Source organism: Carlito syrichta, unplaced genomic scaffold (assembly GCF_000164805.1).
Source record: "Carlito syrichta isolate Samal-C Ts95f unplaced genomic scaffold, Tarsius_syrichta-2.0.1 Scaffold308343, whole genome shotgun sequence".
In the NCBI taxonomy this organism is placed as follows: domain Eukaryota; kingdom Metazoa; phylum Chordata; class Mammalia; order Primates; family Tarsiidae; genus Carlito; species Carlito syrichta.
In genome coordinates, this window is record NW_007252439.1 from 412,858 (window position 1) to 423,967 (window position 11,110).

Here is an 11,110-nt window from a genome sequence, read left to right on the forward strand (position 1 = left end):
TCCTTAAAACAGATCTGGTAGACTCTCCCTTTAATCTATATATAGGGAGCCGGGCTCGGTGGCTCAGCCTGTAATCCTGTGCCTTTGGGAGGCTGAGGCAAGTGGATTGCCTAAGCCCACAGGTTCGAGACCCACCTGGGCAACTTGGCGAGACCTCATCTCTACAATAAATCAAAAATTAGCCAGCCATGGTAGCGCGTGCCTGTAGTTCCAGCTACTTGGAAGGCTGAAGCGGAAGGATCATCAGAGCCCAGCAGGTCGAGGCTGCGGTGGCCGGGAGTGGCCACTGCACTCCAGTCTGGGCAACAGAGTGAGACTCCAACTCAAAAAAATATATATATGTCTATATATAGGGAAAGTGTATACATACATACACACACACACCCTGCTATCTTGCTGTTTATTTGTTTCTCTGGAGAACCCTAATAAAGATTTTGGTACTGAGACTACCTCCAGAGGAACAGAATCTTAAGGATGAGTTTTCTGAATTGATTCTGGGGTTTCTAAAAATTGGTTCTCTAATCAGATTACACTTAACAATACAACGATTCTATTACCAGTAGTAAAGAGTGCATATATGTGGCAATAGAAATATGCAAAATATCACCAATGGATACTTTTAATCACTTATAGAGGCAAGATCCTGGGTGACCACGTATACTATACCTTTAAACGTTTTTTGTCAAACTAACGAGTATAACGAGATTAGCTGGTTGCTCCTAATGTCACTGAACAAAGTGGGGAAAGAAAAGGATGAGCTTAAGCATTCAAATTTCCAGCTCATGCAAGATGTATATCACCAGAAAACTTCCTTGTCTGCCCTGAAAGACCCTTACCTCTGGTAGCCACAGAGCTGAGATTTTGTTAAAAATCAAATCCAGAATTTTATCCTGTAAGTGACCTAATTACAACACAAACTGAATTCCTAACCTCCAAATGATGTCCCTTATTTAAGTGTGAGCATTGACTGGGAGGGAATGGGACCCTGAAAACTAGAATGGAGACATGTGGGAAGTCCCAGATGAAGCTGACAACACTGAACCCCTAAATACTGATGGGTCTTTTTTTCAATAGAGGCAATCATTCCACCCTCCATCTGAGGTTAAATCTGCTTTGCCTGAGGCTTCTCCAGAGGCAGCTGCATTGCACCCCACTGCTGAATCTCCTCAGGACCTGTCCCCACCGCCCCTCTTTGCTTCTAGACCTGTGTTTCAGAATATAGCTTTATTCAAATTTTAGAAAATCAACATAGTACATACACTATGTATTATGTAATAGCCCAAGCATAGTATAGGGCAGCATCCCACAATCAAACTCATTAACATCTCTGTGCTGAAACATAGTCATACCAAATAGGATCATGATTGTAAACAGTCTCTCGTTACTTCAGGTGGAATTTTGCAGCCAAAGACTCTGTATCGAACTTAGGAAAAAACTTTTGATTTCCAAAGCTTTTTCAACTTTGGAATAGCAGATAAAGGACTGTGGACCTATAACTTGAAAAGAGAATGAATAATTGCCTCCTTGACATTTTCTGGTGTGAAATTCAAATCACTGGGCCTGATTACAAATTAGCATCACCTCTGTTTATTATTAATCTAGTCACTAATTTCTTTAATGTATAAAGTTCTGCAAGCCCCACTGGGATTCTTCTTAACTTACAGTCACTGAAACAAACAAAAATAATAAATTCCTCATAGCTGAAATGAAGAAGACTCAGAGCTCCTGATAGTGCTGGGCCTCCTACTTGTGGCAGCCAGTTAGGCAGCAAGGCTGAAGACCCTCTGCCAGTGGGCCCTGAGCCTATGTGGACCTTCTGAAGGGCAAGCATACAAGAGTCTAATTGCAGAAGGACCTGCACAGCCTCCAGGGAAGACAGCATCTCAAGAGAAGAAAGCCAAGACTCAGTGACCTGTCCATATGGAATGTCTCCTGATGAGGGGCAAGGAACTATTCTGAGCCCATTCAGTAGGGTATCAGACACCCAGTAAAACAGATTTGTGCTTGCATCCTATACAGAGGGAGAAGAACCATGCCATTACAAATCCCTAAGGCACAGTTAGCGCACCGGATGGCACAAACAGATTCTGCCCTGTTGGTAAGAATGGCTTCAGCATGGCAGTTTTGTTTCTCCATGGCAGAGTCAGCAGCATCAAAACATCACAGATCTTGGCACAAGCAACCTCACCACAAAGAGGAGGAAACCTGGATGCCCCAGGAGAGCTAAAATGCTGCTCTGTCATCACTTGAGACATTTCAGAAGCTTCCCCAAAAGGAGTAGCAACTTTGAAGGAGAAATTCTATAATACAACAGAGTGGTTGCAAATATATGCTTTGGAATTTGAGTCCCAACTCTATCATATATTAGCTGTGTGATCTTAGACATGTCACACAACCTCTCTGGACCTTAACTGTCTCATCTGTAAAATTAAATAATTATTGTACAGAGATGTGAGGAAGAAATTAATTGCTTAAGAGGCCTGCTACAGGCCGGGCTCGGTGGCTCAGCCTGTAATCCCAGTGCTTTGGGAGGCCGAGGTGAGTGATTGCCTGAGCCCGCGGGTTTGAGAGCCGCCCAGGAAACTTGACGAGACCTCATCTCTACAATAAATGAAAAATTAGCCAGGTGTGGTAGCGCGCGTCTGTAGTTCCAGCTACTTGGAAGGCTGGGGCAGAATGATCGCCGGAGCCCAGCAGGTCGAGGCTGCGGTGGCCGGGAGCAGCCACTGCACTCCAGTCTGGGTGACAGAGTGAGACTCCAACTCAAAAAAAAAAAAAAAGAGGCCTGGCACATAATAAGCATTCAGTAAATGAAGGCAGAGCAAGAGATGCAACATGAACTTAGTTTTATGCCCAAACTTCAAAGGACTAAGAAACAGGAGAGAGAGACGAAGGGAGAGAGAAGTCAAAATTTCTCCCTAACTGCTCACTCCCTCTCTCGTTCTCTGCCCTTTGTAGTCATCTAGGAGATTTCAAACATTTGCCTTTTTCTTAGAAAACGACGCCTTTTGCCTATGTTTCCTAATGCTCAGCCACACCCTTTGAAAGAAGGTTTACTCAGCCTGTAATCCCAGCACTTTGCGAGGCTGAGGCCTGTGCATTGCCTGAGCCCACAGGTTTGAGACCTGCCCAGGCACCTTGGCAAGACTTCGTCTCTACAATAAATAAAAAATTAGCTGGGCACAGTAGCATACACCAGTAGTTCCAGCTACTTGGAAGGCTGAGGCGGAAGGATCGCCTAAGCCCAGCAAGTCAAGGCTGCAGTGGCCGGGGGTGTTCCATTGCACTCCAGTCTGGGAGACAGAGTGAGACTCCACCTCAAAAAAAAAAAAAAAAAAAAAAAAGAAAAGAAATAAGGTATATAGCAATCATAACCTAGACTTGCCTGGAGAGTAACTATAAGACACTGGTCACAAGGTCACTACATTCTCATTGAACCTAAGTTGACAACATGGCACTTTATAAACACTTCATCTTTTCAAGTGTTACCAAGTGTTATCTGTAAGAAGCATATGGTTACACTAAATTTATGTAACTCCACATTGTATCCTTAATGTTTTATCACTTAATTGTGATAAAAGTACCTTTTTTTTAAAGTTAGGGTCTCACTCTGTCACCCAGATTGGAGTGCCCTGGCATAATCACTACCACCATAGCTTACGGCAGCCTTGACCTCCTGGGCTCAGGCAATCTTTCTACCTCAGAACTTCCGAGTAGGTGGGACTACAGGGATGTGCCACCATGCCTGGCTAATTTTTTTTTTTTTTTTTTTGAGATATAAGGTCTTGCTATGTTGCCCAGGCTGGTCTCGAATTCCCGGGTTCAAGCAATCCTCCTGTCTTGGCCTCCCAAAGTGCTGGGATTACAAGCATAAGCCACTGTGACCAAAAGTACCTTTTAAAATGCACATGATAAAACCCCTAGATTTCAAAGTAGAATATTTGAAAATCCTCCTTGCAAGATCATCAAGGCTTGTTCAGTTGGTTGCAGCATGATCCTAACAAAACTCAAGTCACAGATTTCACTCTATGGGGAAATCTTATCTACAGTACATGGAACAAAGACATACTGCATTTCTAACTCCAATCAGTTAAACCTAAGTACTGGGTTCAACGTATCACCATTACTAAAACACTTATTCAAGCTACTGGCTTTAACAATAGATCAGAGGTAGCATAAAGAATCATTTTCTAAAGAGACTGAGTTTAGAAGAAAAACAAAATCACTGAAGATGCATTTATCAATGAAAAAATCTTGGATAAAGCTTAATGGGACCAAGGAAAAATTGCAAATGGAAAAAAAAATTACAGTAGCCACATGCATTCAAAAGAATAATGAATAAATAAAGGGATTCATGGGCAAAGATATGAAGGTCCAGGAGACAATTACAGTTTCTCAATTTATGTACTATAGTCATAAAGTCAACTGACCTATGCTTTCTTTTTTTCTTTTTTTTTTTTGAGTTGGAGTCTCACTCTGTTGCCCAGACTGAAGTGCAGTGGCATGCTCCCGGCCACTGCAGCCTCGACCTGCTGGGCTCCAGTGATCCTTCAGCCTCAGCCTTCCAAGTAGCTGGAACTACAGGTGCGCGCTACCACGGCTGGCTAATTTTTGATTTATTGTAGAGATGAAGTCTCGCCAAGTTGCCCAGGCGGATCTCGAACCTGTAGCCTCAGGCAATTCACTCACACCAGCCTCCCAAAGCGCTGGGATTACAGGCTGAGCCACCGAGCCCGGCCTACCTATGCTTTCTTATAGCAGTCAAAATTCCAAGGACTCTAGGGTATTGCTAATGTCAAATGACTTAGCAAAGTAAGAGTAGTAAATTAAGAGTAAAAAGGAGGCCAGGCGCAGTGGCTCAGCCTGTAATCCCAGCACTTTGGGAGGCCAAGGCCAGAGAACTGCCTGAGCCTTGGGATTCGAGACCAACCTGGGCAACTTGGTGAGACCTCATCTCTACAAAATCACCAAAAAATTAGCTGGGCGTGGTGGTGTGCATCTATAGTTACAGCTACTTGGAAGACTGAGGCGGAAGGATCGCCTGAGCCCAGCAGGTCAAGGTTGCTGTGAGTATGCTACTGCACTCCAGCCTAGGCAACAAAGAGTAAGACTCCAACTCAATAAAAAAAAGTAGAGAGGAGAAAAAAGGAGTATCACTCAAGATAGAAGGCTTCATGCCTCACCAGGCTTAGGGATCAAACCTCAGAGCCATATGATACTTGAGACCTCAGAAAATGCCTTTAGTTCTCCTAATAATTAAATTCACTTTGATAGAGGCTAAAGACAAAATAAATCTATGATGAATTCTATGCCAAGGCATACCATTTTGCTCTCCCTTTTAAAATGACATCAGTGGTCTTAGACAGCAAGATTAAAATCTTTCCAAGTTTAAGTACACACAAGATGCATGTCCTACACAAAGAATTCAAATTATGAGATAAAAGATACAACTCAAATAAAACACCCTTAGGCTCCAGTTAGAAGCTCTAATCATCCAGGAGAGATGTGATTGTTGCTGAACTAAATGAGCTTCAGTGTGGATGGAAAGGAATGTGAGAAATATTCAGTAGATAAACCAGCATTTACTAGATGGAGGGGAAGTAGCAATATTTCTGAAAAACTAGGTTAAATCACATTTCCCAGTTAAATCACATTTAAAAAAATTTAGTAGGAAAGATCAACCTTTAAAGAAATCTTACTATGTAAGATTTGTAAGCTTTAAAAAAACTTTTGTAATGCAAATAAGTCTCCATTTTTTAAAAAAATTACCACAAATGTTCATAGTACATGAATCATATCTTCTTAAAAGAGGTGACTGTTAGGAATTTAATCTGTCCTTTGGTATTAATTATTTGAGTAGGTATTTCCTGTCTGTCACCTCCCACTAGGATCTAGGCTCCCTGCTGCATCCCTATACATAAATAGGGCCTGGTACCCAACAGGTATTCATTCAGTTGAACAAAGGAATAAAGACCTCAGGAAACACAAATTTGCATCTTATGTACTTTCACATATAGCTATCTATTACTTAATATTTGTCTTTCTTTCTCTCTTTTTTTTCTTTTTCTGAGTTGGAGTCTCACTCTGTTGCTCAGACTGGAGTGCAGTGGCACGCTCCCTGCCACCGCAACCTCAACCTGTTGGGCTCCAGCGATCCTTTCACCTCAGCCTTCCACGTAGCCGGAACTACAGGCACGCACTGCCATGCCCGGCTAGTTTTTGATTTATTATAGAGATGAGGTCTTGCCAAGTTGCCCAGGTGGGTCTCAAACCCGCGGGCTCAGGCAATCCACAGGCCTCGGCCTCCCAAAGTGCTGGGATTACAGGCTGAGCCACCGAGCCCAGACTATTTTTTTCGAGTTGGAATTTTACTCTGTCGCCCAGACTGGAGTGCAGTGGCATGCTCATGGCCACCCCAGCATCAACCTGCTGGGCTCTGGCAATCCTTCTGCCTCAGCCTTCCAAGTAACCAGAACTACAGGCATGCACTACCACACCCAGCTTTTTTTGTTTTTTTTTTTTTAGTTTATTGTAGAGGTGAGGTCTCACCAAGTTTCCCGGGCTGGTCTCGAACCCGTGGGCTCAGGCAATCCACAGGCCTCGGCCTCCAAAAGTGCTGGGATTACAAACTGAATCACCAAGCCCGACCCCTGTTTTTTTGTTGTTGTTGTTGGTTTTTTTGGCAGCCTTTGAGCCTAGTGAATATCCTAAAGCTGGGGTAAAAACAAATAGTAGAAAAATATGTGTGTGACTATGTTTCTATTTTACTATCCCAACTAATAAGTAAGTAAAAGGCTAAGGGAACTGATAATGAGAATCAGATAATGCATGAAGTCACACTTGGAAAAAATATTCTTTCAGCAAACATTTGTTGAGTACCTACTATGTGCCATGCTAATTCTTAACTATATATGGCAAATTACTAACACATTGTTGCCAAGACATGACTATGCTTCACTGTCATTTAACAAATATTAATTACCATCTATCATATCCACTATGCTAAGTGCTAAGGATACTTCCATAAACAAGAGTACTACCCCTGTCCTAGATTCTGATGGAGGGAAAAAAGAGGAAGAAAAAAACAAATGGAAACTACAATAAGGAAGGAAACAAAGGACCAGCAAAGAGTAACAGGGGACTCCACTGGAATAAGGCGGCTGGAAAAGACCTTTCTGATGAACTGACATTTATGTTAAGGCCTCAGTGATAAAAAGGAACCAGCCCTGGGCAGTGCTGGGGAATCCCAGAACAGCAAGTACAAAGTTCCCAACAACATGTGGATGAGTGTCAAAGAGCAGAAAGATATAGTGGTAGTGTTGCTGGGTGGGGTGAACAACCTGCCTGCGTGTAGCATGCACGGGGTGAGCAAGGGGGCAAGATGAGCAAGCCGAAGTCATAGACATAGACAGAAACTAGATCACAAAGCCATGAGGGAGAAGCCTGGATTTCTTTCCTAGAGCAATGGGAAGTCATTAAAGATTTTAAACAGAAAAGCAAAGCAACGTGATCTGATTTGCATATTGACAGAAATCATTCTTGGAGTTGTGTGAAGAAGGGAAGAAAAAGAAACGAGAGGGGGAAATAAGGAGGTCAGCTGGGAGGCTATCACAGTAATATAGGCAAGAAATGACAGTGACTTTGACCAAAAGGCTAGGAATGGAAAAATGGAGGTTCAGAAAAAAAAAAAAGGTCAACTCCAGATGCATTTCAGAGATGGGAGAACTGACTGGATGTGGGAGAATGAAGAACAGTGAAGACTCGGGGTAGACCTTTACGGAAACAAGTGGGGCAACTCACCAGGATTTACTCCTCCAATACTGTGTGTCCATCCTTCTAAAGGGTTACCAAAGACATTCCAATTGCCAGACTCAGTGAGTCCTTATCACATTTAATCTCTCTTCATCTGAAAATGCGAAAATACCAGACTCTCCTGGTTTTTCTATTACTCACAGAGCCTCCTTCTCAGGTTCCAAGTAACCCCAGAACACTGCCCTTGGCCTCTGCTTGGTCCTTCAATACATTCTCCCTTGATGACCCCATCCAAAGAATCCAAGCCACACAAACCTTCCACATCTGTGTTTCCAACCATAACATCCCCCTCACCTTCAGAACCATCTATCCAACTGTCTTCTCCCATCTCCATTTGGATGTCTCACCAGCATCTCAAACCCAATACATCCACAAGCACCTCCGTCATCTTCTTCCCCAATACTTCTATTCCTCATCTGTGAAAAACACTACCTTCCAGAAACATGTCCAGTTCCCAAGCCCAAAACCCACAAATTATCTGACCCACCTCCTCTTTCACTCCTCATCAAATCAATTTCCAAACCCTATCAAGTTTACTTTCTAACTACCTCATGAATATGTCCTCTCTTCATAGCCCACTGCTTTAATTCAGGTCTTCACCATCTCCCCTCGATTATTTCATCAGCCCTCTGCTTTCTCTGATTTCAGCCTCACCCCACTGGAGCCTATCCTTCGCATCTCAATAGACAGAGAAATCCTTCACTGGATTTAAGTGTGGCAAACAAGGCCTCTGTGAGTTGGTGCCTCTAGACACTCTCCTGCCTTCACTTCCACCATCTCCCCTTTACACTACAATTTCCTGCCACACTGAAGCACCCACAGTTCATTTGTAATTCTGTATGTACTGCTACTCTGTACGTACTGTTTCCTTCCCCAATGCCTACTCAGTTTAAACATCTCTTCCTTCAGTAGCCAGAACTTTGGTCTGGGATGATGACCCTCCTTCAAGCTCCAACAGCACAACTTTATCAACAGGCTTTCAGGTGGGCACCATGGCACATACCTGCAGTCCTAGCTACTTGGGAAGCTGAGGCAGGAGGATCACTTAAGCCCAAGAGTTTGAGAATTTGTGTTCAGCCAGAGCAACTCAGTAAGACACCTGACAAAAGGCAGCTCAGACACCTAACAAGGACTTCTTAAAGTATTAATCACAGTGTTTCTCCCACTGAACTATAAACTACTGTTCTTCCTAGCATAATTTGATGCCTAACTCTTAAAAGGTGTTTAGTAAATGTTTGTCGAATAAATTGTTTTAGCCGAGCTCAGTGGCTCAGCCTGTAATCCCGCGCTTTGGGAAGCTGAGGTGAGTGGATTGCCTGAGCCTGCGGGTTCGAGACCCGCCTGGGCAACTTGGTGAGACCTCATCTCTACAATAAATCAAAAAATTAGCCGGGTGTGGTAGTGCACACCTGTAGTTCCAGCTACTTGAAAGGCTGAGGCGGAAGATCGCCGGAGCCCAGCAGGTCGAGGCTGCGGTGGCCGGGAGCATACCACTGCACTCCAGTCTGGGTGACAGAGTGAGACTCCAACTCAAAAAATAATAATAATAATAATTGTCTAGATCAAACTTAAACTTACTTTCTGTAAAAGAGCTCTTATGTGCAATATTCATGACCTGGAAATGGTGATCTGGAAGAAGAAACATTCAATAATTTTCAAAAATTAACCAATAGCTGGGCCTGGTGACTTACACCTGTATTCCCAGAACTCTGGAGGCTGAAGCAGGAGGACTGCTGAAGGCCAGGAGTTTGAGACCAGTCTAAGCAACATAGTGAGATGCTGTGTCTAAAAAAGTAAAAAAAGTAGCCAGGCACAGTGGTGTGGGCCTGCAGTCTAGCTACTCGGGAGGCTGAGGTAAGAGGATCACCTAAACCCAAGAGGTTGAGATTGCAGTGAGTCATGACTATGCCACTGCACTCCAGACTGGGCAACAGAGTGAGACCCTGACCAAAATAAAGTAAAATGAAATAACCATTGGCTGCTGATTTTCACACACAAGCATTTATCTTCATTACTAAAGAGGTATATCCAAGGTGTATGTGGCTGTTATTCTGGTGATCTTTTCGCTAATATTTAGTTTTTCAATTTTGTTACTTTTAATTCCCTGAGTTTAATTAAGATCACCGTGACTGCTTTTTCCTCCATAGCAGTGTCTGACCTCTCACGCATAATAATTCTGTCTGAAGCATATATGATTTCTGAGAAGTCTTAGTTTTAGGCTCTTTTTAAACTTATTTGATTACACACAAACACCATCACCAAAAACACACACACTTTTAACCATCTTTTCCTCAGAAATGACTTTAGTACAGACTGAATTGCGTCTCATATGCATAAAGTGTGTCTTCATCTGCTAACTGAAGGGTGGGGGCACTTTTCCATTTACACATTACAACCCCTGAAATCACTGGTGATCAGTAGAACCTCACCTAGTTTCCCTGGTTCCAAAATTTACATTAATAACTATTCCACTAAATGGATTCCTAGTAAACTCTGGTATTCAGACATGATGATGCAACTGACACTTTAAAGCAAGAGGAATAAAAAAAAAATTCCTTGGTTTCTTAGGAGCCAGTCCTCTTTACAACCATTACTTAACCAGATTCTGAGATAGCAACAACTACTTTACAACACCACTAAAAACATCCTGTGGCAGACACCACTTCAGAAGTCCATAAAGCAACTCATCCAATTCACGTTAAATCGAGCCTGAGGTTTACCTTAAGCTTGAGCTATGACATCTGGCAAGAGAAAAGGGGTTTCCTTTTCTTTAGGAAAAGTGTGCGTGTTAATGCCCTATATCTTGGCAAATTATGGTGGCTATGCTGGAACTCTTACGGACTTGAATAAATTCTTTTAAGCCAGATCATCCCACTGGTATTCCCAGCCCTTTACACTCTAACCCATAAGTAACACAAAATTGTTCTCGGCGCTTTGCAGACCACAGACATGAGACAAATGAGATTCCAGGACTCTTCTATCACGGAGACTTAAACACGGATTTGAGAGCACTGGAAAGAGCACTTAGAAGACAAAACACAACACTGGCTCAAAACAGGAAACAAAGCCACGCAGGCCCTGCGAATGAAAAACTCGCCACCTTCCGCCACCTCCCCAAGGTGGAGGGGGCCAGAGCCCCGGTTCCCGAGCCAGAACCCGGGACGGCCCGGGCGACCCGTCCCCACGAGGCGAAGGCAGGGCGCGGGACGCAGCGAGGGGCGCGCTCCCCTCCCCCCCGCACCCCAGGATCCAGGAAGAAGAAAGGCTGCGCGCCCCCAGCCCGCCGGGGCCCGCGCGC